This window comes from Globicephala melas, chromosome 10 (genome assembly GCF_963455315.2).
Source record: "Globicephala melas chromosome 10, mGloMel1.2, whole genome shotgun sequence".
Taxonomy (NCBI): Eukaryota; Metazoa; Chordata; class Mammalia; order Artiodactyla; family Delphinidae; genus Globicephala; species Globicephala melas.
The window spans coordinates 18,427,040-18,450,363 of NC_083323.1; the positions used below are offsets into that span (position 1 = coordinate 18,427,040).

Below are 23,324 nucleotides of genomic sequence, written 5' to 3' on the forward strand. Positions count from 1 at the left end.
GGAGTAATCATAGAAGGCCTCCCATAGTAGGATTTAAACTTGACTTTGGAGAGGTAGGATTTGAAAGGACAAAGTAATGGGTAGTGCAGGAAGTAGCAACCAGGGACAGATCAAACTTTGTGGAGCCTGAGCTTATATATTTTGAGGGGGCCTCTTTAAGAAAAAGAATACAAAATTATGAACATAGGTAGAGGGCCTTGGAAGGGTCTTTGCAAATAGGAGCCCTGAAGCTTAAATTTCATTAGTTTCTTAGTAAATTCATCTTTGAGCAAGGCCAAAGGCATGGATAATTTATGAAGTAAAACATACCTGTAGATCTATAAATAGACACATATGTTGACACATGGAAGGAGAGAAGAGTTGGGTTCTTGTGGGGCATAGGAGTGAATCTACCATTTTTATCTTTTTGAATTGTTAGAGATTTTGAAAATTGACAACAGCTATTTTTTTTTTTATCTAGGCATAATATGTGTGGCCTTTGGAAAATAGTCCAAAGATTTTTTTTTAAAGAATGATTTCAATTGTAAGTGTATTTCAGAATGAATGAACGTTCTTACTTTTCTGCTGTTTGATTCTGTAGCTAGTCAGTTTCTAAAGCTTAAAGAAGATCTGACAATCATAAATAATTTAATGTACTTAAATATCAAACTCTCTAAGGAAGAGAAAAAGCTGCATTGTGTTTTGAAATTTACCTTTTGAATAGACTACTGAGGAATAGATTGTCTTTAGAGTTCAGGGAATAAGGTCGAATTTCGAAAAATCTTTAAAGATGAATATTTTAAGATTAAAATGGAAATTTCAGTCTTACCATTAGTCACACTACGTAACAGTACTCTTTTCCAAAGCTTTCCCAAAACTCTTCACAATGATTTATACTTACTCTCAAAAATAATTACTGATACTCAGTGTTTATTGAGTACTTGCTCTGTGCCAAGCACTGTTCTGATTGCTTTGTTGTAGTATCTCTCCACCATCCTTTAAAAATAGTATTTTGTTTTATTTTTTGCCACAAAGATTTGTCCATCATTCTTGATTGGTTTGTTTTATTTATTTTTAGCAACTTTATTGAGATATAATTTACATACTGTACAAGTCATCCATTTAAAGTATACAATATACTGGTTTTTAGCATATTCACAGGTATGTACAGCCATCATCACAGTAACGTTTACATTTCACCCACTCAAATAGAAACTCTATACCCTTTAGCTATCTATCACCTTTCTATCCTCCCCTTCTTCTCCACCCCTCAGCCCATTCGAACAATCACTAATTTACTTTCTGTCGCCATGGATTTCCCTATTCTGAGTATTTAATATGAATGGAATTATATAATATGTGGTCTTTTGTGACTGGATTCCTCCCCTTAACATAGTTTTTCAAGATTCATCCATGTTGTAGCATGTCAGTATTTTATTCCTTTTTATGGCAGAATAATATTCCATTGTGTGGCTAGACCAGATTTTGTTTATCCACTATTTCCACTATTTGGCTCTCATGAATAATGCCGTGATAATCTTGCATGTACAAGTTTTCATGTAGACATGCATTTTCATTTCTCCTGGATGCAGTCTCTCCTTTAATCCTCCCGATACTCCTGCTGGCCTGTTGTTGTTATCCCCTTTTACACAGGTGGTGACCGACAGGAGTGAGGTTAAGGTGCTTGTCCAGAGTCACGTGGCCTGAACAAGGCAGACCCAGACTGTAAACCTAGGCATCTAGGTGGGCTGACACAGATTTGCCTTGTTGCTTCTCTCTAGATCAGCTTTTCTCAGAGGGATTTTGAGACTTTCCTTTTAAAGATATCTAAGAAATTGCACAAAAGAAATAACTACTGTTTAAATATACCCACCCAGCCAGCCACTTACCTATCATCTGACTAGATGCCACACATAGTTCCCGAAGCACATCCAGAAAATAAAACTTAACAAATATAATAGCCGGCATAGAATTAATACCACTTGCATTTACATCATTTTTAGAAAAGTCACGTTTTTCTCACTTTGCCTTAAATTACACTTATCTTTCTCATACACAGTGTGGGTGCGTGTTTGGGATGGCAGAGATCATCCCCAAACTGTCTATTAATTAATCCTCTTGGGGTAGATCTCCTCCCCTCTCAATTCTTCTTTGGGATGAAATTGGTATTGCCTGTTCCTTCCTTCCTTCCCACACCTCCTCTAGATTAAAGTTAAATTCTTTGAGATCGAGATTTTTTTTATTTGTGACTTTAACAATGTCCTCTTCACATGTCCTTGCTTAGGCCCAACAATTGCTTGTTGACCCATTTTAACCTCTTTTGAGCGTCATCTTCAAAGTGTAACTGTCCTTGACAATGAAAGAGACCTTCCTATTGTCTGGTCCTTCCAGGCAAGCTTTAGCATGGAGCTAAATGGCTTTCAGATGGAGGAGTTGGCCAGAGGAAGGAGACAAAGTCAGCTGTTGTTCCTGAGTGACTTTGCGAAAGTTTCCCTTTTCTCTCTTAGAATGTGGAATTTCTATAGAAGATGACAGACGTTTTGACAGGTGCAATATGCTTTGAACTGTTGTGTCCGATAATTCTTTTGTCTTGGGTTTTCCCAGTAGAGTGGTATATCTTGGGATGCTGATATGCATATTGTTTGCCTTTCATTTAGTGTGGGGGAAGCCTTCCTTCTCACTTTCCCTCCGCCTCTCTTTTTAGCCCTTTACACGCATGTCGCTAACCCAGATGGGATGGCAGGCATTGGTGCAGGAACCTCTCGTTAACCTTCCCCCCAGCCTTTTGTTCCCTCAAAATGGAAATCACTTCTTGTATAGTTTTCTCATGATTGTTAAAAGAAAAGGAAATTACTTAGAAGGGGGCAAAACACATCAGAGGCAATGGCTGATAAAGCTAAAACCCTAATATGAATAATACCTAATACATATGGACCTTATGTATTCAGATATTATGCTAAAACCTTGACGTGAATTGTCTATTGTGGAAAAAGTAGAAATTGTCTATGGCCTAATAAACCCACAGACAACCGTTGTTTACATTTTGGAGCATATCCTTTAAATACTTTTTTCTTAGCATATTACATCTTTGCACTTTGTGCAAAAGTGAGCTCGTACTGCATACATTGTTCTATAAGCTGATTTTCCCCCCATCACACTGAACTGTGGACATCTTTGTAATATCAATAAATAGTGATCTTCATTACCTACAGAGAATTTCATTGCAGCATCATCATGCAATTCGCCAATCCATTATTTTGGGACATTTTAGTGACTTGCAAATTTCACTATTAACAAGTATTTTTGTAATGAATATGATGAATATATTTTACATGTTCTTATTTGTACTCTTTTGATTATTTTTATAATAGAAATTCCTAAACGTGGAAGGCTGGTCAAAATGCATGTAAGATTTAACTTTTGCTTCTCAGAAAGATTCCTAAATGTTTCATTGGAATGCTCTCTGACTTCCAGAACTTAAAGAATTGGTAATATTAGAAAAGATTTAGCATAAACTAAAAATACACACCAGAGATCCTAAACGGATTCATTTTGCTTCTTCATCTTTAGTCATGGTAAATTAGATCCGCACAGATTTTTCTGCCTTGGTACAAAGGTGGGTAAGTTTTTATTTGACAAATTAGAGGACTTCTCTTACTTCAGGAACTAAAACTGGGGGCTTCCAAGCACTAACTGTTCCGTATCTAAATGGATATGGAAAGAGAACCTTAACACAGCCCAATTTGTTTCTCTGGATCGCCTTTTGTGTATTTCTATTAAATGTGGTTTATGTCCAGCGTCTTGTCCCAAGTATGACTAAAAAGAACAGGCTGAACCAAGATAGGAGAGAATTGTTTATAAAATAAAATTGTCCTGCTCTCTGTAATAAGTGATTTTACTTTTTGTTTTAATTTATATTTTTCCTTAATACCAAGAAAGTTCTAGAATCAGAGGAAGCATGAACTAACAGAGAAGGGGTTTTAGATTTTGCTAAGAAATAGTTAAAGGCGATGTTGAGATGTTTATTTATCTACCTTTCAAAACCATCTAAAGATACTCTTACAAAGAGTTAGCACATAAGCAGTAACAAACAAATCAAAGAAGGGCAAGATCTGTCATAGGTCTGACATAATGGGAGCTGGTTTACAGAGCATCTGAAAAATCAGAGTACCGTGTTCTGTGGTTTAGATCAAAAAAAGGACAAGATTAAATTTCAGTGCATATTGAAAATAATGGGTAACAGTACCTGCAATTTTCAAATAAGGACACATTAAGTTAAACTGGATAATGTGCTAAATGTGATTTTTATTTCCAATTTGTTTTTCTTGTAAACTATGTGGCCAACTTATCTTGTTTACTTGGTGACATCGCCCCTCTCAACACACACACATACACACACACACACACACTACCACCCACCTCTGGGTTTTCGACTTTATTTTATTCAGTGACTCTCCACAGTCTGAACTGAACCCTGGCTATGAAAAACCAGCCTAGGTTGTGAATTCGGCTAAGTGGGAATAGTTACAAAGTCACTTCTGCTTTGTTTAAGCAGCAGGATGCTGGCCGTTTGGCCTGCGGTGGGTCATGTGATCCATTGACCTCTATCTGGGTTCCATGACTCTGCCTAGTAACAATTGATTAATGGTGTATGGTAACTTTGAGAGCAGATCTCATCAGTTCCCCTGAGTTTGAAGACTTCCTCATTATCTTAGACCTTTCACTACTGCCCTTAGGAAATTTTACTCACAAATTAGGTGGAACAAAATCTTCTCAAAGAAAATTATTTTCGGTGTTTGGTCATCGGGAAGCAGAAGGCTTGATGGTCATTTACTGCACTGAAAAGGGGGGGCGGGGGAGGCAAGTGGTGGTTATAGAACCCAGACAGCGTTCAGGCTTCCTTCCTCTATGCTCCAGGACTGGGTTTTTAGAAGAAGCCAAGTAAAAAACCTATCACTTGAGTGACAAGTTGGCCTTAAACATTTTTTTGGCGGGGGGCGGTGGGGGGATGGGGTAGAATATCTGATGTTCATGCTGGCATAGAGGTTATGAGAACATTTATTTCTTGAGCTTTAACATCCAATAGCCACCTGGATTTGTGACGGGCACTGCTGGTTGTCTACCCAGTATCCATTCTCTGCTTCTCAGTAACAGAACCCCAGTTTTATTTAGGGTAACAATATGGTAGGTTAAAAATATTCACATGTCCATACTTCCTTGTAGCTAGAATGGCTGTGTTAACCTGTCCTGGTCAACTAGTTTATAAATGGAGATCTACTGGAAAAGCTATCATTTCCTTGATAAAAGGAACAGATTCGGCTAGCATGTCCTTTGTCCCTTGCTTTTCTGCTTCTTTCTGCTTCACTACAGATGCAGTGCCTGTATCTGTGGATACAGATACAGGGCTGCCCTGTGGAGCAGCCCTCTCCTGACAACAGCCGCAAGCTAAGGGTGGTGCCTATGGAAGCGAGAAGCCAACTGGGTCTTTGAGTCTTTGAAGACTTCCTGAGCTGATGTATGAGCCCTCAGTTCTCTATGCTTGGATTTCTTGGTGTGTAAGAAAAATTAAACCCTTATTTGGTTAAGCCACTGAAGTCTGGTTCCTATTGCATACAATTGAATGCAGCTCTGATCAGTGCTGTTCAAATCCTGGCTTCATCATTTTCCACTTGGGTGACGCTCTCTGAACCTGTTTCTTTATCTACCAAGTGAGAGTTGACAATAGCTGTCCCTACCTCAGAGGGTTGCTGTGAGGATTAAATGCAACAGGCAATGCATGTCAAAGTCTTAGCATAACATCTGACATGTGGAAGGTGTCGATATAAATTAGGTATTACTGTTAGTAAGGATTTAGCTCTGACTGCCATCGCCTCTGATGTGCCACTGTGTTTGGTCTCTCTGATGTTTGTGTTAACCCCATCTTTTTAAGGTCCAAAAGGTGATCAGATATCTATGTATTAGTGTTGGGATAGCATTTGACACATACTTATTTCCCATCTGTTGCATATGTACCCAGTCCATAGACAAATTGCTAAATCAAGAAACAAAGTAAAATATAGACTGTTCAGTATCATGGGATTATGACTGGAGTGGCTGTTTCTATTTCCAGACGGACAAAGAAACTGGACTTTTTTTTTTAATTGAAGTATAGTTGATTTACAATGTTGTGTTAGTTTCGGGTATATAACAAAGTATATATTTATATATACATATATTTATATGTATGTATTCTTTTTCAGATTATTTTCCATATAGATTATAGATTATCACAAGATATTGAATATAGTTCCCTGTGCTATACAGTAAGTCATTGTTGTTTATTTTATATATAGTGGTTTGTATTTGTTAATCTCAAACTCCTAATTTATCCCTCCCTCCCCCCTTTCCCCTTTGTTAACCATAAGTTTGTTTTCCATGTCTGTGAGTCTATTTCTGAGAAACTGAACTTTTTCAAGGGACACATGCCATGATTTGAACCCAGATCACTTGTTTGATTGCTGAAATAGAGATATCTCTTTGTTTCCGGGGGCAAGGAATCAAAAGTTCAGCTTATAACTAAGCACACACTATAGATTATGGAATCTTTTGAAAGCAGGGTTTGACCATCAGGCTTTTGTGCCATTCAACTAACCAAGGAATCTTTGGAATTCTCTGTTGTTTATAACCAGAAAACTCTTATTTATTAACTCTTTTTCTGCCAGGATGGAAGGGTAAAATTATAGCAGACGGACAGCAATTGATTCCACAAATAATTAGAGTCTATTTTAGGCATTTCTTTCTGTTACCCTTAGAGTGAGTTTTTGTAAAAAAATTTTTTTTAAAATCGTAGGCTTTAGGAGACCTGAGTTCTAACTGAATTTCTGTATTGCCGTGAATAAATAATTTAACTTCTCTGGGCCCTGGTTTCCTCATTTGGGGGATGAGAAGGACTTTCAGAGCTCATGCTTTATGATTCCATGCTTTCTCCAACTTTACCAACCTCCCTAGTGTAAACACCACATCCTATTTTATCTACTTCCGTTTATCCGTGACCATCCTTCCTTTTTGCTATCCCAAACAGTAACTTAACTTAGTCCAATTCGCTTCCGTATTCTGTGATCCATTTATCTTTATGTCAGACCTTAGAAAAGAGGGACACGTGGATCCAGAAGTTGAGAGATGTCTTGATTATAAGGCGAAAGTACATATGTTTTGCCTCTCTATTGCATCATCACCACTGTCATCACCACCATCATCATCACCGTCACCACCACCATCACCATCCTCATCATCATTATCATCACCACCATCATTATCACCATCATCATCACCACGATCATTGTCATCTAATGGCTAAATTGTACTGACTAGTTAGTATGTACCAGGCCCTGTGCTAAGCACTTTATACATATTATACTTCTGGCCAGTGGAGTATAAAAGAAAGTCTGTTGGGCTTCTTAGGAAAGATGTACCTACTGCTGTCAGGAGAGAGGCACTTGAGAAGTCCCTGATCAGAGCAATGGCAGCCGTTTTTACACTGTGAAGTCAGGTCAAGAGAATTCCAGAGATGCTGGACCAGATCCCCATCATTGCTAAACAGTTCAGTGGATAGCCCACCCCCAGGCTGCTTGTTAACAGAACAATAAATCCATGACTTAAGTCACTACTGGTCAGGTTTCCTGTCCCTTGTAAGCAAAAGCATTCCAACTGATATAAATAATCACGTGCCAGACACTGAGTTAAGCCCTTTATGGTCATTATCCCATTTAATCTCACAGCAATTCTAAGAGGTAAGTACTGTCATTTTCCTAATTTTAGAGATGAGGAAACAGGTTGAAAGAGCTCATGTACCACGCCCAAATCACAGACTGTTCGTAACTCTCTGATGATGACCCATCTTCCCTAGGAGGCCTTGAGCTACCTGTAGTCGGGGACTGTCAGTCCTGTATCCTAGTAGCTCTGAGAAGCAGGTGGACCTTCATAAAGTTGGTGGAATGATTACTGAGTGAATGCTCCGCTTTTCACTGACAGTTTACTCTACCCCCTTTTCCATGTTGGCCTCAAGCCAGTACAAGAATCATCATCAAGGGATGGTGCTTGTGAACAAAACATTCTGTTTTTTTATGTTTCCCAGTAGGCATGATGAATAAGAAATAAAAAAAACTCCAAATAATTATTTATATCGATAGCAGTTTTGAAATTTCAAAAATGTAAGAAGCCCTTGCCATTTCATTTAATGTTCTTGGGGGACCAGTTTGATTAAGAGCACTCAGGTGTCAGGACCCAGGAGAGATTCATAAATTCTGTCTCAAGTGTTTGACGAGATTCTGCCACTCAAAAGTTCTTTCTCATCCCCAGAGTTACCTAAATGGTGTCTTAGGCGAAGCTGGAACAAAGCTTTCAGTCTAACTTTTTTTGCCTCCTGATAACTAGAATGGACATTTAACAAAGTATGTATTGTATTAGAAAATTCTTTAAGTTACTCATTCACTCTCAGCCTTAGTTTTCTGGACTTGAAAGAAGATGAACTTTTCACTAGCTCATTCTCGTGTCATTTACAGAACATTTATTGAGCAGCTACTATGTGTTCAGGGAAGGTGTTAGGCAGGCATCAGGAACAGACAGAAAGAAGACATTACCTTTCTCCTTAAGAAGCTTAGTGCCAGTGGATTAGAGAAATATGATGTCAGAATGTCGTATAGGAGAAAATTGACTTATTAGGGGGTCTAAACAAAAATAAGGGTAAAAGGAAGAATGTTTAAGTAGGAGAATCGGTTGTTCTAAGTCTATGGAGAGGAAACAGACTAGCAGGCTTGAGGCCATGTGTCTGGAGCACAGAGAGTGAGAAGACTGTGGTCAAAGAGGAGGTTGCGTGAACTGGTGGAGGTCAGACCACAAGGGCCGGGAGGTCTTGCTAAAGATTTTGATTTTCAACTGATAGTGATGAAAAGTCATGGAAGGGTTTACAGTAGTGGGATACACTCTGAACACAGAGCGAAGAGTAGATCAGAGTGGAAGCAAGCAGTCCAGCTTGGAGGCCGTAAAACTGTGGTCCAGGAAAAGGATGGTGGTAACTTGGACTAAGATAGCAGTTGTGGAAATGGAAAAGTGGACAGATTCCGCTAGTATCGGACACCAGCTCTCGTATTCTTTGTCAGCACCTCACTCCGTGCCCACGTGGTATGCTGATTGCAGGTCAAGGCACAGGCTAAAATGCTAGGGGACTTTTTCAATTCCAGATGGCAATTTAAAGCATTATTTTATGTTAAATAAAAGATAATATGAAATCAAATGAAGTATTCATATGACATTTTAAAACCCAATCAGTAGACTTGGAAAACATTTTCTACTTAGGCCAGGATCCTTTGGGCTCTATCTCCTGGTTTCCCTGGGTATATGTGTGTGCACTTGGCATTTGTCTCTGAGAAAAGAGGTACCTCTATGGAATAACTTGAAAAATATGGTCTTAAGGTGTTACTAAGCCCTCCCCCAGGGTGGTTTCCCCATGTAGAGCCTCTGTGACATGTCCACATTGCTACAGTGAACAGACAGAGAGGGGCATGTTCTGTTTTTTCATCAGTAAGGACACCTAGTATGCCTGCTCTTCCATGTGACAGATGAGATAGGGCAGCTCACCCATATGCTGACTGACAGATGCAGGGTGCCAGTCAGAGCCCAGCATGTGGACAGAGGTTAGCCATCCACATCTGATCCCAGCATCATTCATCAAAACTGTCCCTTCCTTCCATACGACTTCCTTCCATATGTGATTTGTCAAGGTCTGAAGATAGAGCTCATCTTGACAAATCATATAATGCTTGGTCTGTAATATTATGTTCTTGGGCTTTTTTGTTTCTCTTTTTTCTGAGTGGAGCAAAAAAGAGTTGATTTTTGAAAAGCATATTTTTATCTAGTGGAGGAAAAAATGATTTCTAGAAACATATTTTGAAGTGAGCTAGTTTCATTCTCCTTTACCATAGAAAAAGACCCAATCAATAATCAAAAATGCTTCTGAGACTTACCATAGAAAGTTTTCCCATTTTTGTTCTTTTGTAAACAAATGTATCATCCAGCCAAGGGTGCATTCCAGTGAAACGAATGAGAGAGACCTGAGAAGCTGACTTAAACCTAAGGTGTATCCTGGGTACCTACTAGAGTCAAGTCCAGCTGAACTCAGCCACGCCCAGCAGACCCACAACCCAATCTGTAAGCTGGAGAGCGAAAAATAAATACTTATTGTTGTAAAACATTGTGAGTGGGGTTGTTTGTTACCCAGAATTGTCACAGTAAACCTGACTAATACATGGGCTGAAGTGGGGTTTATTTTTGATGACTTTGACCAACTTGAGGAATATTGGTCAGGCTTTTTGTAGAATGTCCCCCCGTTAGGGTTTGTGTGATGTTTTTGCTCATGATTAGACTGGGGTTTTGGGTTTTGAGGAGGAAGATCACAGAGGTAAAGTCCCATTCTCATCACATCATGTCAAGAATAGATGCTGTCGCCATGACTTATCAATGTGGAGGTTGACCTTGATCACTCAGCTGAGGTAGTGTTTGTCAGGGGTCTTCACTGTGAAGTTATTCTTTTCATCCCCCTTTTTGTACTGTACCCTTTGGAAAGAAGTCACTATGGGCAGCCCACACATAAGAGATGGGAATTTATGGTCCACTGTTTTGGGATGATTGTCATTTTTATGTTTTTGCTGGTGTAAGTTACTGATGTTTTAATTGATTTTATATGCAACAACCTGCTTGAAATTTATGAGTTTTAGTAGTTTTTTGAATGTATTGTGTTTTTATCATGAATCATATCATCTAATTATGAATTTTTTGCCTTTTCTCTTGCAGCCCTTATATCTAATTTTTAAAAAATGTTCATGTTGGATAAGACCTTCAGGACTGTATTGGTCAGCTCTCATTAGGTTATGATATGATAAGAAACACTCTCAAATCTCAGAGGTTTCCAAGATCAAGTCTTAACTTCTTAATCGTACCTACCCATTGGTGACAGTTGGCTATGGGTGGCTGCAGTCCTATCTCCTTTCTTCTGCGATCCAGTGGAAGAAGCAGCCCCTGTCTGAGAAATGGCCTTCTGATGGCAGAAGGAAAAGAGCAATTGCAGAACCACATGGTAACTCTCAGAGCTTCTGTTGGATGTGACATGGCCAAACTTGATAGCCATGACCTGGGAAGTCCACTCTGCTAAGGGGAGGGTCCCAGGGGAGAGCTGTCTAGAGATGGACTTAGTACAGAGGACAGGGGATAATTAGGAAAGGTATTATAAGCTTCCACAGACACTAGGGAGAATGATAATGAGAGTAGTCACCCTTGTCTTTTTCCAACATTTAAGAAAATGACTGAAATTTTTTTCATTAAATATAATGCTTGCTATAGGTTTTTGGTAGGGAGCTTGTTACCATGTTATAGAAGTTCTCTCCTATTTGTAGTTATAACTTTTTAAAAATATTGGCTTGGTATTGAAATTCATTAAATTTTTTCCCAATATATACTGAGGCGAACATGTAATTTTTCTCCTTTAGGCCATTAACATGAATGGAATGGATTTTTTAAATGTCTATTTATCTTCACTTTTGGAAAAAAAACTACTTGATCATGATACTTTTTTTTTTTTTTTTTTTGCGGTATGCGGGCCTCTCACTGTTGTGGCCTCTCCCGTTGCGGAGCACAGGCTCCGGACGTGCAGGCTCAGCGGTCATGGCTCACGGGCCCAGCCGCTCCCCGGCATGTGGGATCTTCCCGGACTGGGGCACGAACCCGTGTCCCCTGCATCGGCAGGCGGACTCCCAACCACTGTGCCACCAGGGAAGCCCATGATACATTTTTATTTTTTAACATTTTTATTATTTGGGATTTTTGCATCTATTTTATTAAATAAAATTAATTTTTTTCTTCTTATATGTCTTTACCTCATCTTTGGTATAAACTCGTAGCCTCACGAAACGAATTGGGCTCCTTTCCATATTGTTTTGTGCTTTGGAACAGTTTATTTAAGATCAGGATTATTGATTCTCTTGAAGTTTGGCATAAAACTATCTGAGCTTAGGGCTGTTTTGTAGGGGAGGGAAAGGATCTTAGGCATATAATTTCAATATCTTTAACATGTTGGTGCATTAGTTTTCTTTTTCTTCTTGCATCAGTATTGGCTCTTTACATTATTTTCCAAAAAACTTATGTGTTTAATATAGGTTTCAAAATTATTGGTATATGGTTATTCATGATATTCTTGTATAGTTTAAAAGATATGTCTTCTTTTCTAATTCTCTTAACTTGTTTTCTTTCTTTTTTGTCAAACTTTCCAATACAATAATTATTCCTGAAGCTTCTGGATGAAATAACCATAGAAACAAGTTGCTTCTGTTTGGATTACCAGCCACTGGAAAATGGAAATGTAGAAGATGCTGATAAAAATATAGAGTTGGAATTTAAGGATTGAAATCCAAATGAACTTAGGTAAGGCATTTACTTTAAATTTAAAAAAATAAACTATAGATGGGAAAAAAGTGATTATTTTTTCTCCAGAGATCATCTCTTTTCACATGAAAGAAAACTCTAAAATATGCTAAATGGAACGGAGCAGTTAATTTAGAACCGAACAGTTAAGATATCAGGAGGAAAGAGAGTTCAATCTTGGTGTATCAATTAGGAGCTTGGAAACTAAAGGAGACCAATTTCAAACTGAGCATAAAGTGTTTGGCTAGATCGAAAGAATAGCAGCTGGAAACTTCCGTTTATCAGATTTGAAAAGGCTCTAATTCTGTTTTTTCAGACCGCAAATGCTAAACCTTGAGAAGGATTCATTTACTCCGTCCAAATGAAAATATGGTTTGAAACAAGCTCGTGTGCGCGCGCGCGCACACACACACACACACACACACACACACACACACACACACACACACACACACACACACACACACACACACACACACACACACACACACACACACACCAGGAAAACAAACATCTTTTTCTATGCCCAGAAGAACGAATATATGAAAAACCAGGTTCCAAATCAGCTACAATGAGAAAGGGTAGCAAATGGCACCCAAGAAGAATGATTGCTCTGTAAGCGGAGAAATGGAGAGCCCTAACTTGAGCATCTTAGGGGAAGGAGAAAAAGTATTGAGCCCTTCGTATATACCAGGTATTAAACAAATTGAATACTCACTACAACCCAGGGAGGTAGGATTTTTTTGTCCTCAGTTTAAAGATAAGACTCAGTCTAAATGAATCCGAGATTAACTATCTCATATGCAAAGGACACAAGAGCGTCTCATTGGAGACAGTCGAGTATGTGCTTAACAGCACAGACATTGCAACTACTCTAAGCTAGAATCCTGCTCTGCTGTTTGACAGCTGTGTGGCCGTGGGTATATTACTTAATATCCCTGTGTCTCAAATTATGTTCCTATAAAATAGGACTACTAACAGTACCTACCTCCTAGGGTCCTTGTGAGCATTAAATAATTGAATACATGATGAAGCATGTAGAGTGTTTTCTGGCCCTGAGTAAGCTGTGAGGAATATCTTATCCTGAGTCTGGGAGGATTTTTCTTGACCCTGGACAGCATATTGAATACTCACCATGAGGGTGTAAAAAATATCATTTCTTTCTGCTTTCCAGACTTTAACTTTCCTAGTTCAAAGAGCCAGTGTCCGGAGGAATTCTGCAAGTGTGTTAGTCTGAAACTGCAGATATATTAATGCTGCTTCAGACCCATGAAATTATCATATAAGACACAAGGGCTTCTCTTCCCCTTCCCCTTCCCCCTCCCCTCCTCATTTTCTTTCTTCTTCTTTTCCCTAATTTCTGGTTCCTTAAAGTAATTTAATTATCCTATTCCCATACCACCTCCTTATTCTTAGTCTTAGACCTTTAGACACAGCATCCTGTATATTAATAAACTAGACAGATTTTTAGTCATGATATTAGGTATTAAGGAATCCAGACTTTTCATTTCATAGAGGAGAAAATATGCCAGGAGAGTTAAATGATGTGCTCAAGATTGCCGGGTTGGTGATGGAGTTAAAATGACAGTTAGGATGTGTCCTCTAGCAGAGTGGCACACTCTCCATTACAGTAGAGTACGCCCAATATGTAATGCTGTGTTTATTTTTAAACTAACTATTAAAAGCAATCATTGATGTCCATTAAATATTTATAGTTTTAGTTAGTATATTATGTACACAAAACACATTCTTATTCTTCTGTTATTACCTTTTTTTCACACCTTAGTGGCCCTAAGTGGAAGAGGAGAGTCATACTCTTTCTCTTATCAAACTGAACCTGGGCAAGGCTTCCCAGTGGTCACCCAATGGGTCGCTGGTGGATCTAAGCTGGAAACATGAATTCCAGCTCCCAGATGGTCAGAGACTGAGTCACACCAGCACAGAGGGAATGACTAATGTCCTAACAGCTAAACATCATCAGGTGTTGGAGGTGGAGCAAAACAACCTGTGTTAAAAATATTCCTTTGTTTCGTGTCTGCCGGGAACACGCAGGTAGCATAAAAATACACTGGAACAAATGAGCAAACGAGACTTTACATGTGCATATAATGAACTTGTGATTTATTGGAAGCAGAGAGCCTGGAAAAGTACTTAAAGAGAAGGCACGCTTGGGTGACAGTCAGGAGACAGAGAAGGCAGGTCACACGCTAAGCTGGTCAGGAGGCCTGCACCGTCCTTCTCACTGTGGCCTCTCATTAGCTGTGTCCGGGGAACTAAGTTACTTACCTCCCTGGGCTTTACTTTTCTCCTGGATATAAGGAGGAGTTCAGACTCACGGGTCTCTAAACTCTCTTTAGAGAAAGAGACTTTCAGTGATTCAAGGTCTGCAGTTCTATCTCGTCTTGACCTTACATTATTTCCTATGAGTCGATTTGCTGTAGGAAAGTGAACCCCACTGCATGCAGTCTCTGTGTCAGGTGTCAGAGGCCGTGCATTAGAATATAAGGGTGCTTTTTATTGAAAATGCATTAAATGAGATCCAGTTTTCAGAACAGTTTCTCACGAGGGGCTGTTCAACCTAATGGCTGGCTGCACAGGCCTCAGAGGCAGACGCCTGGGATCGTTGCTGACGAGCTGCGTGGTCTTTAGGAATGTGAGAGATGGCTCCTGGGCCTGTCTGTCCAGTGGGCTGCTGTGGGGATGAAATGATTCAGCACAGCGCTCGGCACACAGTGAGCACTCAGTGTTCTTGGCATCCCCTTCCTTGGTTTAAACATGGTTAAACTGAGCAGACTGGCTGTGTCTCTTTTAAGGTCAACACAGTCATGAGGCCCGGAAACTAGATATAACACGGTCACGGTCAATGTTTTGTCCCAGAAGAGTGTGTTCCTCTTCTTACCTGTGTTTGTTCCACGGCACTGTCTAAAGCCACGCTCAAATGAGTCGTCCTATTCCCATACCACCTCCTATTCTCACCTCTTAGATCTCTAGACACTGCCTCCTGAATATTAATAAGTTCAACAGAGGTACAATCATGAAATTAGAGAGTCCACACCTTTCACTTCATAGGTGGGAGAATGTGCCAAGACAGTTAAGTGACGAGCCCAAAACAACACAGACTTGCTGGTGGAGCTGAAATTGTGTTGTTAAGACATGCCCTCCAGCGTGAGGGTGGCAGGTATAGCACTGTGTGGCCAGTATTCAGTGCTGTGTTTATTATTGAAAGAATTATTTTGAAAAAGTTATCAAAAGGTATTGGCACGGTGGAAACCAATCAGACCATTGCCGTGCACGTCCTGGTGATAAGTGTCAGGTACAGAATTTGAGTGGGGGTCCGTAGGCCATGAATGCCCGCATCCTCCAGCGTCCTTTCTCTTCATCGTGGTCAGAGCAGTCCAGCCTCGTGGTCATTCTACTAGAGCTTCAGTTTACTTAACCCTTTCTAAGGACTAGTCACAGTTCTAAGTGCTTTCCTTACTCTATCTCCTTTTCTCTCATAAAAATCCAGTGAAATAGGCATTATTGTCTCCATCTTACAGATGAGTAAACCGAGGCTCAGAGACAGTGTCTTTCTGGAGTCACCCAGGTGGTAAGCGGCAGACCTAGCTGCCCAGCAGATGGGTCTCTTTCCTCTCTGTTGCACTTTTCTGTTCTCACTCTGATTCAAAGCCACAGTCTAGGGCGGACACAAGGGAAATGTAAAGAGTGGATTTGGTCTCACCTCTGTGGGAAATTGCGTCTAAACATTGTATCTTCCCAAGAACGACTATTTCAACGTGGCTTATTTGTCTGGTTGTTGTCGTTAATCTATGGTTGTACTTAAAGTGTGGCAACAACTGATTATCAATTTAGAGTGCAAATGACAGGTGTAGGTGCTGAACCGCAAATGGAGAGGAGCCCACCCGGCACCCAGCCTTTCAGGGCAGGCCACTGTGGCTTGCATAAAGTTACATAGCTCTTCTGTGACACATAATAAGGTGCCGTCCTGCTGTTTAGAGCTGAGAAAGAAAACAAACAAACAGATAAATATTTCCAGAATTACTGCTTTGTCCCTGGCCAAGCAGATAATACAAATCATATTTCTGGGTCCTTGTTTTTGTCTTCTGTTTCATAATTCTTTGTTACCTTGCTCTGGGAAACTGTCAAAATTATCTCATTCAGATATTGCCATAACTGAAGAATGGTAACAAGTTTAGTTTAGATAAAGTGAGAAATGGTTACAACTCCTTTTATTTATCATCTGACATGTTTTGGATTTCTTTTCATTGGTAAGATCTAGATATTGCTAAATGATTATTAACAGAAAACCGATAATCAAAATCTAATCTGAGGTTCTCTTTAATTTTTCAAAACTCTGTTGAAATTTTTTTCTTTTTCTCTCTCTTTTATTTTTCTTGTTCTTTCTCTCCTTTTCTCTTTCTTTTTCTCTTTCTTTCCTTCTCTTTCTCTCAATCTCTCCCCCACCACTGTCATCTAGTAGAGATGCTATCTATTCCCTTTGTGTATGGTGAACTCCTACTGATCCTCTAAAACCCATCTTGGACTTACCCCAATCCATACCCACAGTGAAGAGCTGCTTTTCTGTGTTCACATAGTACTTAGATCATGTCTCTGTCAGAGTGCCCACCACATTGTATTGTAAACATTTGTTGCCAAATGCTAATGGATCACACGGCTCCCCTGGTCAGAGTCCTTTAGGGATATCTCATTAATTTCAGAATAAATTCCAAACTCCTTAATCTGAAATCCAGAATCCTTTGTGGAAAGCCTCTCCTGAGAACCTCTAGTTTCACATCTTGCCATCCACACTTTCATTCAGAAAGCTGGAATGTTGAAAAGGGCTATGTTGCTCACCTCTACATCTCTAGCTCATTCTTTCCCCAGTGCCTCGAGTAACTACCCACCTCCGACTCTTTCCCAGTTCAGATGTCACCACTCCTGGAAGCCCTTTCCTGAGCCTGCCTGGCTCTCCAGGGGCCCTCCATTACACTCCCTGTATCATTACCATGTATCATTATCATTACCATTGCTGAGCACACTGCCCTGGATTTGTTTCTCCCCAACTAGACCATGACTTCAGAGGGGCTGGGTCTTCTATCTGTATATCCGTAACACCCAGCTGAGTGCCAGGGACTTTTTAGTTGCTCAATAAATCCTGGTTGAATTTCATAAATTAAGAACAGCCATGGCCAATGGTGATTCCAGTTGTCATTGCGTGAATATTAAACACTGAATTATAAACTTGGATAGCAGAAAAGATAACCTGTAGGCAGGAGATGCTCACGGGACAGACTTATTCCAAAAACCGTGATTATGATCATTACTATTGTTAGTTTTTAATTCTTCAGAGTTTTGGAGGGTGAAACACAATCCGAGCACACCTCTGTGCAGTTTGGCTTGGGGAAGAATGCTTCCTGGGAGTTCAGCCCAAAGTTATGCTACAAAGTTCAGGTCCCTCCCAAACAAAGCTGCAGCCACACTGCACCTTTGCGTTACCATGTCATTGGTCTACTTAGGCCATATATTTGCTTCCACTGATCAGTTCTCCCTCAACTACGATTTAGTATTTGACCTCAGCAGGTGTAATATAATATTTTGAGGTTGTGTACGGTTGTTTTAAAACAGCACTTCATGTTGCAGGTTACAAAACTAACAGAGACCCTTAAAATACCACCAAGATAATGAGGACAAAAAGTAAACACCTCTGAAGTTGTAGTCAGAAGTCATTTCCCTCCGCGTTTCTGGTTACTCTCCCTCTTAATTCCTGGCAGCCCTGCAATTGTAGAGCTCTGGTCGCCAGCACCAGTGGTAATTTATCATCTTTCTTGGCAGGCTTCCTGCTTCATCCTGCACCTGCCTTCTTGAAAGAAAACAAGACATCAGATACTTATTCAAATAATGGAATAGCTGATCAACTAGGTCTCCGCACAATGGTGAGTTATCCATGATAAAAGAACAACTTTTTCATGCGTTATATGTGACATATGCATCCTTTCTCTTAAGATTTATGAACCCATGACTATTAGTATTGTTACTATAATCAAACCTTTTACAACCTCACTCTGAAGCTTAAACTTATTATCAATTGGCTGCTAGAGGGGAGTCAATCCATTTCATAAGTGCTTAAACACCTGCACTCTCTTTGGATCAAGGCGGAAAAAAATCAATACCAAGTCCTCATTTTTCTCCAAGTATAATGCAACCAAATCTTGCTTACAAGTTCAGGAGGACTTGTAATTCAGACAGCCACACTGCAAAGACATTGTGACTTGATCGTGAGTGGTGGTGTTTCTTTTTAAAATTACTTCTTTTTTTAAATTACTGAATCCTAATGAAAGAGCAGGACACTAAAAAATAAATGAAATAGGTACTGCTACTACCATTTAGAATTAAGTCCCCTGTGTGTTTGTGTGTGTGTGTGTTCTGTAGCAAACAGTTATTATGTACCTGTTAGATGTGATGCCAGTCCCTGAAATAGGCAGGGGTGACTGAGACAAAGGCCCTGCCGTCAGGACACTCTAATCTATGAAAGGATGAAGACATTTAAACAACTTGCTCTAACTGTTATATAAAATAACAGAATAATTTAGAATAATTTCATTGCTGAGTATAGGGGAAAAGAGAAGAAAGAAAAAAATCAAAGGAAAAGAACGAAAAAGAAAGTAAAAGGAATGGATAGTTTATACATGCTTGTTGCTACTATTAGGCTGGAGTCTCCACTTCGATGATCACATTTGATTTTTGTAATATGTCATGAAAACAGAGGGGAGTATAAATATTCTTAAAGGCTATCAGTTCCTTTTTTGTTGCATATTTCTCCTTTGTTTTTTTGAAAAGATATTTCAAAATGCAGAAAAGCAGAGTCTAATAGAGGAAGAACTGTTTATTCATCAGAAAGAATTAATTAAAGTTCACCTTTTGCCCCTTCTGCCTTGTATTTTATTTAAATAACATAAATAGAATGTTGCAGATAAACTTAAAGTCACCTCAGTTCCCTTTTCCCACCCTACTGCTTACCTTCCTGGATCTCTAAAGGTAACAGCCCCTTCCTGAACTTAGTGTTTCTAGTTCAGTTCACGTGTTTCTAAGTATACCCCACTCGCTTACTCCTTGGGCTTTTGTCATCTGTAAAATAACGTCATTAAAACTAGCTGTCCTTCCTATCCCATGGGGCTTTTTTTTTTTTTTTTTTTGCGGTACGCGGGCCTCTCACTGTTGGGGCCTCTCCCGTTGCGGAGCACAGGCTCCGGACGCGCAGGCTCAGCGGCCACGGCTCACGGGCCCAGCTGCTCCGCGGCTTGTGGGATCCTCCCGGACCGGGGCACGAACCCGCGTCCCCTGCGTCGGCAGGCGGACTCTCAACCACTGCGCCACCAGGGAAGCCCCCATGGGGCTCTTTTGAGCATTGAATAAGATCCTGATGTGAAAGTGCTTTGTAAGCTGTAAATGACTATAGAAACATTATTTATTGTTATTTTTAGAAATAATTCTAATTCTTTTCATAAATCACCGCAATACCGCTTGCGTGCCTATGGTCGCATAAATTCATACAGGTACACGTATTACAACTGTCTTTTGTTCCTCAGGACTGGGCCTTGATAGCGACCCATGTGAATGTGGGTTGCTAGAATAGTGCCTGGTCCATGCTGGGTAGTCCATCAGTTTGTTGTTTATTGAATGCATGGCCTCTCTGTTTCCGTGAGATGCTCAGCAATTTGAGGCAATGTCTATTTTCATTGCTACTGACTCCTCCCTAGCTGGCACAGTGTTGGTGAATTGACTAGAACCAGATGTCCTTCCTTCCTGGAATGGATGATGTCTTATCTGAGACTATGCAGGAGGCTATGCATAGTCAGGCTTTGCATAGTGAAGGATGGATGAACGCGGCAGCTGTAGAATAACGAGAGAAAAAGCTGGTGATGCTGAAAACAAGTACTCCTGGCTTCTCCTCTGCTCTCTGTCGGCTTCCTCCTAGATTTGAATTTGAAAGTGTCCCTCATTAGCACCTCTCTCTCTTTTTTTTTTTTTTTTTTTTTTTTTTGCGGTACACGAGCCTCTCACTGTTGTGGCCTCTCCCGTTGCGGAGCACAGGCTCCGGATGCGCAGGCTCAGCGGCCATGGCTCACGGGCCCAGCCGCTCCGCGGCATGTGGGATCTTCCCGGACCGGGGCACGAACCCGTGTCCCCTGCATCGGCAGGCTGACTTTCAACCACTGCGCCACCAGGGAAGCCCTATTTTTCCACTTTTTACACCTGGTGTGCTGTTTGATAGTGTGACACCTGGTGACTGGAATTTTCTAGCTCTCCACCTGCTCACAAAATATGGTATTTCTTTAATCTAAAAATACTCTACTCTTCTTTTAAGATGTAGAAAAGAAAAAAAAAACAAATTAAAAAGTTTAAATAGTCAAATTAAGCAAGAAACATTCAAGATTAACCTGGGCTCCATCTGACGGCTGCTTTTGTTCACCGCCAGATCTAGAGAGGAAATGGAAGCGACAGCCCCTGCTTTGGCACATGCTTATCTTGACCGAGTTGACACTCCCTTGCTTTGGTGGGTTTTTTTGGTTTGTTTTTCTGTTATTTCTTTGGATTTCTTCAGAATTTAAAAACCACAAAGGGATACAAATATCGCTCCTTTAACCGAAGAGAAAAAAGTCTTGCATAAGGGGCTGATCAGACTAGATAACCTAGTAGAAATCTCCCACTCTGACTTATTGGGGAGCAGAGTGCCTACACGTCCTCTTGAATGGTAGCCCTCGGCTGGACAGTCCAGGGCTGGGCCAGTTGCCTAATATAAAGATACAGACATAAATACAATCAGTCCTGAGGATTTTGTTTCATGGGATTTCCTCCTTCTGTTTTGGGTATTTAGTGTTCAGGACTTTGGTGTCCTTTCCAAATGAAAATATATTCTTTTGTGTAATTATCGTGATTTGATCTTAAAGAGACCTCTTCAATAATGCACTTGTTTAATGCTCTTAGAAGCTTTTCATAGAAGTTCATAAAAGGAAGCCACAGTGTCTGTCTTCTAGGGGTGTAAACACTACTGCAGGTGATGTTGGTAAATTTGTCTGGGCAAAGATCGTGTCCTTTGCTTGCAAGGCTGGTAAGTTACCTGGTGAGAGAGGTGTTCCCACCAAATGCCAGTGAGAAGGATATCTGTTTAAGATGACCACGGTAGCCTTGATCAACAGACCTCCCAAGGCAAGAGGTTCAGGCATGGTGATAAATAAAACTGTTGCAGCAGCATGTGTCCTGTAAAAGTCAAAAATGAACAAATAAACCAGCCTAAGAAATTTCCAAACAGTGATGGTGGGTAGTGTATGGACTGTCTTTTCTCCACTGGATGCTAGCTCGTGCTCTCTCTGTCCCAGGTCCCCCACCCCATGTGAATCTCAGTCCCTTAGGAATAATGTCCGCTAATGTCATTACATTCAGTGTCTTGACGGTGTCATCTATAAAATAACATCAGTAAAACTAGTCCCCTTTTCCTACCCCACAGAGCTTTTTTTAAAAATTTGAAGTATAGTTGATTTACAATGTTGTGTTAATTTCTGCTGTACAGCAAATTGATTCAGTTATACATACATATACATTCTTTTTTAAAAATATTCCTTTCTATTATGGTTCATGACAGAATATAGTTCCCTGTGCTATACAGTAGAACCTTATTGTTATCCATTCTATATGCAATAGTTTGCCTCCGTTAACCCCAAACTCCCACTCCGTCCCTCCCCCATGGCAACCACAAGTCTGTTCTCTATGTCTGCGAATCTGTTTCTGTTTCATAGATAAGTTCATTTGTGTCATATTTTAGATTTCACATATAATTGATATCATATGGTATTTGTCTTTCTCTTTCTGACTTATTCACTTAGTATGATAATCTCTAGTTCCATCCATATTGCTGCAAATGGCACTAGTTCATTCTTTTTTATGGCTGAGTAGCATTCCTTGCATATATGTACCACATCTTTATCCATTCATCTGTGGATGGACATTTAGGTTGTTTCCATGTCTTGACTATTATGAATAGTGCTGCTATGAACATAGGGGTACATGTATCTTTTTGAATTATAGTTTTGTCTGGATATATGCCCAGTAGTGGGATTGCTGGGTCATATGGTAGTTCTATTTTTAGTTTTTTCAGGAACCTTCATACTGTTCTCCATAGTGGCTGTACCAATTTACATTCCCACCAACAGTGTAGGAGGATTCCCTTTTCTCTACAGCCTCCCATGGAGCTTTTTCTGAGCATCAAATAAGATACTGGTTGTGAAAATACTTTGTTAATTAAAAATTGCTACTGAAATAATATTTGTTATTATTTTATTATGTAAGTCTAAGTCTATTAGAATAGAATAGAATGAAATAGAATCAAAATATATAAGGCCCTTACCTGCCACTTCGGTAGAAGGCATACAGGGCAGGGACATTATCAGTCTTGTTTGTGCTAGTCTAGCACCTAGCATAGCGCACAGCACGTAGTAGGCACTAGATAAATACTTGCTGAAGGAAAACAAATGTTTCAAAGAGTGAGTGACAGTGTTGCTTGGAGCCGTTTGCATAGGTAACCACATAAATAAGAGGGGGGCAGGAGAAACCATAGGAGATGAAACTAGTCATCCAATCAAACAAAAGTCCTGTATGATCAGAGTGTGCTTTAGCTTCAGACTTTAATTTTGGAGTTATAAATAAACATTTTTTTTTTTTGCTCTTAAGTCCACTTGTTTTCTATTTTTCTATGGGTCAGGCCCTACAAATTCCAGTCTTTAAGTAAACCAGTCAAATCAAAAGATCAGATAACATGATAAGTTGTGGATTGTTGAATGGGAAATGTCAGGCTACAGGAATTTATAGGCTAAACTAGTTTGGAATGTGTGGAATGGCAT

General features: G+C 39.9%; 1 long non-coding RNA gene across 1 annotated transcript; it reads left to right on the forward strand.

Annotated features, from left to right (window-relative positions):
- The first annotated feature begins 10,895 nt into the window (after nt 1–10,895).
- LOC132597988 (uncharacterized) lies at nt 10,896–18,337 on the forward strand. The gene is made up of 3 exons (XR_009565573.1): nt 10,896–11,089; nt 12,299–12,429; nt 18,262–18,337. It is a non-coding gene; the product is annotated as an uncharacterized lncRNA (long non-coding RNA).
- The last annotated feature ends 4,987 nt before the right edge of the window (nt 18,338–23,324 follow it).